The sequence below is a fragment of the Lepidochelys kempii genome, chromosome 2 (assembly GCF_965140285.1).
Source record: "Lepidochelys kempii isolate rLepKem1 chromosome 2, rLepKem1.hap1, whole genome shotgun sequence".
In the NCBI taxonomy this organism is placed as follows: domain Eukaryota; kingdom Metazoa; phylum Chordata; order Testudines; family Cheloniidae; genus Lepidochelys; species Lepidochelys kempii.
Genome location: NC_136381.1, coordinates 100,517,686 through 100,525,928, shown reverse-complemented (window position 1 = coordinate 100,525,928; position 8,243 = coordinate 100,517,686). Strand labels below are relative to the sequence as shown.

At 36.8% G+C, this 8,243-nt stretch overlaps 1 pseudogene; it reads right to left on the bottom strand.

Annotated features, from left to right (window-relative positions):
* Nucleotides 1–357: 357 nt before the first annotated feature.
* LOC140906124 (beta-Ala-His dipeptidase-like) lies at nt 358–8,003 on the bottom strand (annotated as a pseudogene).
* Between the last annotated feature and the right edge of the window lie 240 nt (nt 8,004–8,243).

The following is an 8,243-nucleotide window of genomic DNA, read 5'->3' as shown; positions in this document are numbered from 1 at the left end:
TATGAGCCTAATTCTGCCACCCCTACTCACACAGAGTTGTTCCTTTTTTTGTGAGTTGCCCATTTAAATTTACTTGGCCCTATATAATTAAAGTAAAATACACCATTGGATCAAATGCTGCAGCACTTGCAATTATGCATACTATGGATCCAAACCTGAAATCTTCTTTACTTAGTCCTTGCTAAAAAAAAGTCTCATGGGAATTAATACGAGTTTTGCCTGAGTAACAATGTCAGTACCAGGCCCAGTACATGTAATTCATGTTTTTATATTCCTGTGCTTTTTATTAGTTGGTGAGAGTAAGAACAATACCTGATATACTTTGAAATGGACCGTGACAGTCCTAGAACATGACATTTATTCATAGATAATGAAATACTTACTTAACAGAAATATTAAGTCATTCATTGCTTCATGTAATATTCCTCCAAAGCCCCCGAGTGTAAGTCTCGTTTAGCACATTGCACCTGCAAAAATAGGATAGATGAACACACTTGATACTTCCTTTAAAAACCATAGGGAAGGCAACGGGAAAAGTCTATGGTCATTTTCATTTCAGGATTTCTAGGTACATCATCACAATTTATATGCTTGCCATTTTGTTCTCTTTTCCTTCACTGTGGAAAAAAAACAAATGTGCTAATGCACCTTTCTTTAAATAATATTTATTTGACTTAATATTAAAGAATCTATTATCCATTTACTTCTTTTGATGCTGACAGACTAGTTTGACAATCTTGAGAGCCATATTTTTGAAAAACATGCGGGTATTAGAAATGAGAACTGACATTTTCATATTTTCTACTATTCCAAATGTAATGTAGAGTAAATATATTTTCTGGACAATCAGGATGAAACTTTTAGCACAAAATGAAGTGCCCGCTTCCCTTTTTATTGTCCTGTCATTGGGGGCGGGCTTACTATGAAATGGCACAATATCTCTGGTTTTTTTAGTAAAACATTGTGGCGTTTACATAGCTAGGAAGCGGACATGATGAGAGATGCCTGCACAACAGTGGTGTCCTAGCTGCCTTTTTCAGAGGTGGAGGCAGTGCAGAAGAAGATAAAGCAGGAGCTATACTTCCAACTTCCTGCACTGCTGTTGAACCAACGGGCACCAGAATAAGAGTTTTAAATCATTTTAAGATAATAGATTATAGAGAATGAAGTAGTTTTTATGGAAAATAAAAGATATTTTGATTAAAATAATGTGGCCTCTTTTTTGTCGTTCGTCATTATAAATTCACGACTTCTGCCTTTTTCCCTTTCCCTACTATCAGACTGTGATTTTTTGTTATAATTTATGAAGATAGACCACTAACCCTACCAATGATAAATCTCTGCTTGCAACCTTAAATCCCATGTGTTTCATGATCCTAGATAAATTCCTTGGAGACTGGCATGTACAGGAAATCCTTAATTCATTAGCTAATAGTTTGTAAAGCCCTTTGAATATATAGAGGGACAAATTCTCCTATTAGTTAATTTCAGTGGGGTTGCACTGGTACAACTGAAAAGATAATTTGACCCATAATGTGCTTATAGGTGAATTTACTATTGTTATTTTCTATATACCAGTACTACAGAGTAGTGATTCCTTTAGTGCAGCCTTAAAATTACTACCATATATAACAGAAATGGAATCATTATATAATCCTGTATCTATCTTTAACCCTGTGAGTTTATATATTCAGTAGGGCTGTTAGTGTTTGGACCTGGATAAATATAAAGCCACTTGATAAGTACTCAGCTAATATTCAGTTAATGTGAGTATAAGATCATGCTCCTTTTTGCACTATACCTCAAGAAAGAAGTGGCAGTTTCCTCTTGTCCCATATGTAATACCAGGTTTGTTGCTGAGCCATGCAGTGTCAGTGACCACAATGTAATCGACGTCAGAAAAAATGTACTATTTCTCTGTTCAACTAGCATATTTAGCCCAATGGACCCTACTTCTTCCATACCTTCAAGCAGAATCTTTACATTAACAGGAAGTTCCTATAAGGAAATGTTTCAAAAAGATTTATAAGCAATTAATTACATAGTTGAAAATAGCAAACTTATAGTTAAAGGAATAAAAAGTCACATACATGTTTTTGAAGTGCTTCAATTGCATTCAGCACAGCGAGAACTTGTCCTTTGTCATCAGATGCACCTCGTCCATAGAGATTGCCTTGAAAACAAAATAGAATGAGATCATGATAACTAATAAAGTTAGTTCGTTAGGCAAATGCAGACAGTGATGTTGCACAGGTGTAATAGAGGCATAGTTTATCTGTAGACATCTTATTACTCATCATTGTGCTCTGAACAAATAGGAAAGAAACCAGCTAGACTTTCAAAGCTCAGGATGAATTTGCCAGGATGGCCTTTAGAAAATTATCTTTTTACTTGTAAACTGACCATATTTTATGTGGAAATTACTGGGACACAATAAATATATAGTCCCAGGATGCAATATTTTACTGAATCAATTTTTAGCATAGAATTTACCCTTTAAACTATTAATAAATATGAAATCTTTACAAACTCCATAGTATTTCCTCCTTCTATTTATGATCTTGCATACAACTAAAATAGTTTTTTGACAGGTTGTATATGTAACACAGAGCTCTACGTGGTCTGTAGAAAAACAATCAGTATATGAATAACAAGGTCTCCTGTAGCCAGGACAAGCTATCCCTGTGATGTTCAAAATGTAGCAGGAGTACTCAACCTTTGCTATTCCAAATTCCAGTATTGGATTGTACTGTAATAATTGCAAAGTCCATATTTACTTGTAGTAAATGTTTATATTGGGCACTCTTCCTTTTGTATGCTCATTTCTAATTAAAGTTCTTTGGTGGGTGATAGTTGAGTAGGAGAAATATTATAACAAGCTGAATGGAAGGGGCTAAAGTGAGGTTCTCTTCAGCATTGCCTTCCAAAACTGGCAGAAAATAATAGTACAAAACAATATGATTTTGCAACCTTATTCTGATGAGACCGGGAATGCCCACAAATTCAGCACAGCCATCCATACAGAGTACTCAGCAGGAACATAAGCAGTCTGAATGGGGGAAAATAATAACTGATCAAGGGAGCTAAATGTCTGAACCATGCCTCCTGCCCCAGAATTCTCCTGCTTTTCTAGCCATGGAGGAACAGCAAAGCATGGATTCTGTGGGTTTGACAGGGACTGGTAGTGAGACACAAAAGTTGTACCCTATTTGGACACCTCAGGTGAAATCCTGGCTGTACTGAAGTCTATAGCAAAACTTGTGTGGCTTCAGTGGAGCGAGAATTTCACCTCTAATGTCTGGTGTAGGTACATGTGCAAGATGCAATCTGAATTTGACACAAGATCTTCCTTGCATCTGTATTTTTAGGACAAGTACTTATTTTTGCATACAAGGAAAGAAAAGTTCAAAGGATTTTAGTGGAAAATCTATTCACAGACAAGGAAGGCATTTCCCAGAAGGTTTTTCTGTTTTACCTGAAGAAAATTATTTGTTTCTATGTTATTTGAATGATCTTCCTCTTTTTCTTTCATGGTAGGGAAGCTGCTTTAGTATAAAGGGTCTCACTGTATAAATGATAAGCCAGTTGCTGAAAGCTTTCAAGCTGCTCAAGCACTTACTATTTTTCTCTGTCAGTATGTAAGGCTCTGTTGACCATCCATCCTCAATTTTTGCCGGCTGCACATCCATATGCCCATAAAAACATACCATAGGCTTTTTTTGATCTTTTACAATGTTTGCCAAAATAACTGGTGGCAAAGAGATTTTGTTTCCATTGGGTAGCTAAAATAAATCAAAGAGCTTCATTATATATATACACATTGATAGAGGCTTCCAAAACAAGCATTTATAGATGATGAAGTCACTGGAGTTTGCACCAGGAATGATTTTGATCCTACTTGTCTTGATTTTTGAATGTTTTCTGTTTAGTTCTGTCATTGTAAAAATAATTTGAGAATGACTGATTTATAGAAGCAGACTAGAAACTACATCCTAAGGCTACTATGCAAGGATATATCATTTTCTGGAGCAGTGAATGGTTATATATGCAGCAAAAGAGTAACAATGCTAGCTGTAGCACAAAATAAGAAATGGTCTTAGGGACATACAAGCCATTTTGTTGCAGGAGGTTGGTCCTGGTTCCAGTCACATAACATTAAAAACATCACTGGTATGTGCACTGCCTCGGATTTAAGGGGATAAGGAAAAGTTCTGGAAGCTCTAGTGCTAGGAGACAGATGATTCCACCAACACCCAGTTCTACTCCTTCTAAGCCTTGGGAATGAGGAACAGAAATTATGTTTCCTGCTGTCTCCTGTCATCTCCTCTTCTGGGCCTCTGAAAAAGGAGAGGAAAGGATCTTCGTAGCTCACTGGTTCCCCTGCCTCGTAAACATGATTTTAAAGTTGATGATGGCCCTTTACATTCTGGTCACTTAATCCACCAGGATTACACTATTGGTTCCTGTGTATATAAAATGAGGCTTTCTTTGTAGTCTGCATTTTACTTATTGATGCAAAAGCCAAAGAAAAACCATGCTTACAGTTTCAGTGGTAACCCATTTTATAGGTGTGCTTCTTAACTTGTACAGCGCTTAGATAATTTGTTATCGCACTAGACAAAAGCTGGTAATAGATACTTAGATTTGCATCCTGAAAACACAGTGAAAATGTATTACCTCGTGCATGCCCAGATCTACCATCTCAACTGTTCCACCTAACTTTCTTATCCTCTCTTCTGCCAAAAGCATCATGTTTGTAACCAGATGTCTCTCTGCAGGGTCATTGGAGTTACTTTCTATGGCCACCCAATCTTTGAGTCTCTGCGGGATAAGAAAATTGAAGGTGATGATCTATATGCAGTGTATCGCTCTAAACTGATGTCACGGCCCTCTGAAATGAAAGTTACCTGAAAACATTACTGTGACCCTGGCACACGAGGTGCCAGCCGATGCCAAGGCCCAGGGCTTTGCTGAACACTGACAAATGCATACCTGGAAACCAGTCTGGCTTACCTAGGTGTTAGTATGGTTAAAGTAGATATTAGTGTTAAAAGAATGTGTTTAGTGTTTAGACAATGCTTGTAGGATGCTGCATGCATTAATCCTACTTATAATGCCTGTCTCCCATGGTATACATTTATATTGAGTGTTTTCATTGTAAACCTCTGTAATCATGAAACTCACCAAACAGGAAAAGAAGCGTTAATTAGTGTAAAGCACTGGTCCAGCAGACAAGAGGGCCTTTGAAACCAGATGAGCCATTGTAAGGCACCAAAGGGACAAAGACCTGGTTGATTGCCCTCCCAACCTACATGAAGAGGAGCCAGGCACCGGCACTTGTTCTATCAGTTTGGGTTCTGGGGTGAAGGGGATAAAAATCCCTGACATGGGGAACTGGATCTTTATGCTGGTTAGCGTCTGAGGGGCAAAGATTCCTAAACGTAAGCAAGAGATCCCCATGCTGCTTGGCATGGGTCAGCCCTAAGGGACACATAGAGCTACTTATTATAGAAGCATATATTACCTTTTAAAATCTAAGAAAAGAAATGAGAGTTATTTATGAGGTTAAAACAGGAAACATACACACACATTTGTGTATGTGTATGTTTCCTGTTTTAACCCCATAAATAACTCATTTTTTTCTTACTTAATAAATCTTTAGTTAATTTATTACAGGACTGGCTACAGGCATTGTCATTGGTTTGAGAGCTGAGTACAATTTACCTGGGGTAAGTGACTGGTCCTTTGGGACTGGGAGTAACCTGAATATTTTGCAATCTTTGCTGTCTATCACATAGTCCAGCTTGCCTGGGTATCAACATAGACTGGAATGCCCAGGGGACTGTCTGTGACTCCACGATAAGACTGTTACAATGCTTTAGGAGTTCACATTTTTCACTGGATTGGTTGAAATCTAATTGGAGAACATACAACTAATTTGGGGTTTCTGCCCTGCTTTCTGCTTTCAGTCTGCCCTGAGGTTGGCACTCATGGTTGTGAGCCACTCCAGACAGCTTGACAATCACATTGATTGTTCTATCCTCAGTCACATAGCTTTTAAATATCAACTATGGCCTGAATCCTGCAGAGCTCTTCATAGATACAGGGTCTTCTCTCCTATGCAGAACATTCCTGTATTGGGACCTAAGCAGATTAAACAAATTAAGAAAGCTAAGAAATTGAAATGTGGTTCTACTCTGCAAATTGATTATGGATGAATGGCACCTTCTTACTTCAGAAAACTGCTCCTTGTGTGTCCTTAGGGTCTTCTTTTTTGTTGTTCGCGGCAATAATAAGTTTCTGTTGTTCTTCACTAATGATAGCTCTGCAGAGCCAATGCAGTTGAGAGAGAGCTGAATTCTAGTGCTTCTTGTGCATCATCAGTAGAATTGTTTGTTTGTTAAATTCCAAACAGTTACACCTCTACAAATCCATTGAAGAAAATGGTTTTGCACGGGTGTCCTTGGAGACATATTTCCTAAACAGTGAGGTTGTATAGGGGTCAGTGATGGCCTAATTTTGTCATCAGAACCTTTATCACAGAAGATGATATGTTAAAGGAAAGAACTCAGCTTAAGTTGTAGATTCCAGGTCAAATTTGCATGGCTAACATTTATTAAAAATTTATTTAAAATATTTTTATTTGTAAACTGAACACATTTCATATGGAAATCAAGGAGGGTCTAATTCTGCCAAATGTATTCATGTTGGGTTGTAACTTCCTCCACCAGTTGTCCTGTTGAAATAAATGCAAATGCCTGTGTAGAAAGGTACTAACTCAGTGTGAATTAGGGTTTTAAAAGTGAGCTCTAAGAAGCTACAACCGTGGAATCCTATAATGTCACATTTTAACATTTAGCCTGAAAATTTATGGAAGGTTCATTGAAATTTAGCTTTCTAATAAATTAAATATGAAAATGATTTATTAAATCATTACAGTGCCCCTTGTGTTATTTATTTTGATGTTTAATTCCTTTAAACTGTCCCCACACTTCCAGTTACCAATATGGTATGCTTTTTTTGTATTCACAGTGCATAGCTGCATAGTAGAAGTTGTCAGGGGAGATGCTGGAAGTTTTGGTAACTGGGTAGGGAATAGATGAGGCTCTTTAGTTGGATGTTTCTGTTAAAATAATGAGTAGCAGGATTGTTAATTTCAACATTTAAAATGTCATTTTAGGCTTCTGGGTCAAAAAAAACTACTGGAAATGAACAGGTCAGTTCAAAGGTATTGTTTCAGGCTGGTTGCAGAGTGAGGAAGACAACATTAAGTCATTTTACACAAAGCTCAGGTTTTCAAGGTTATCTTCACTATCCTGAGCACTACAATATATAAATATATAAAGCTTATATTCCAGAACACAAACTTATAGTAACGGTTTGGCAAAGGGTACATTCTGTGATAAATTGTGTGATTATAGATGCACGGAATACTCCTAGGAAAAATCTTGCATATCTTACTTAGGTAAAAAAACTGCAATGATGAGGTTTTGGCCTTCTTTGATTCCTTATTCCTATTTATAGTTAAAAAATAATTGCCCTGTACATAGTACTTTTAGAAGCTAAAGTTTATGAGCGGAAAGAAACAGAAAACTGATATAAGTCTGCTTACTCCTTTGTAAAACCCTTTGAGATCTACGGATGAAAACTTTATACAAGAGCTAGGTGTTTATTATTATTGCTACTACTCTCTTATGAAAATCTTATTAAATATTACCCAAAAATAATTCATTGCATGTATATATCACTTTTCATCCAAAAAGAGCAAAAAATACTATGACCAGAAGTAAAATACCAAGTGTGCTATGATGACTAATTGAACCATTTTAGGATTTTTTTTTTAATGTCTAACCTACTTTGAGAATTCATATGACTAGAAACTTACATCGCAAACATTCTTACTGTGCAGCAATGGGCCTTACCTGTACATATTCATTTTGATGTTCTTCGATATACTGAAATATTTGATCTGAAGGCACAGATATTGCTGTAGTAAGTGACATGAACGATATGGCAAACACCAAGACAGTCTGTAAAAGAAAATTTGAAATGTTGTAAAAGAAGTTAATCCTTTGATTCTCAGACTTTATACAATGCTCAGTCTGTGTGTTTCCAGGAAGATGTATTGCCATTGCAAAGAATGACCTGGGTAGTTTAGTTAATACCAGTGTCAGGTAGTGCTTAAACACATAGGAAGACATTTATTTCATGTTATTCCAGTTCTAGCTCCATTCTTGGTCCCT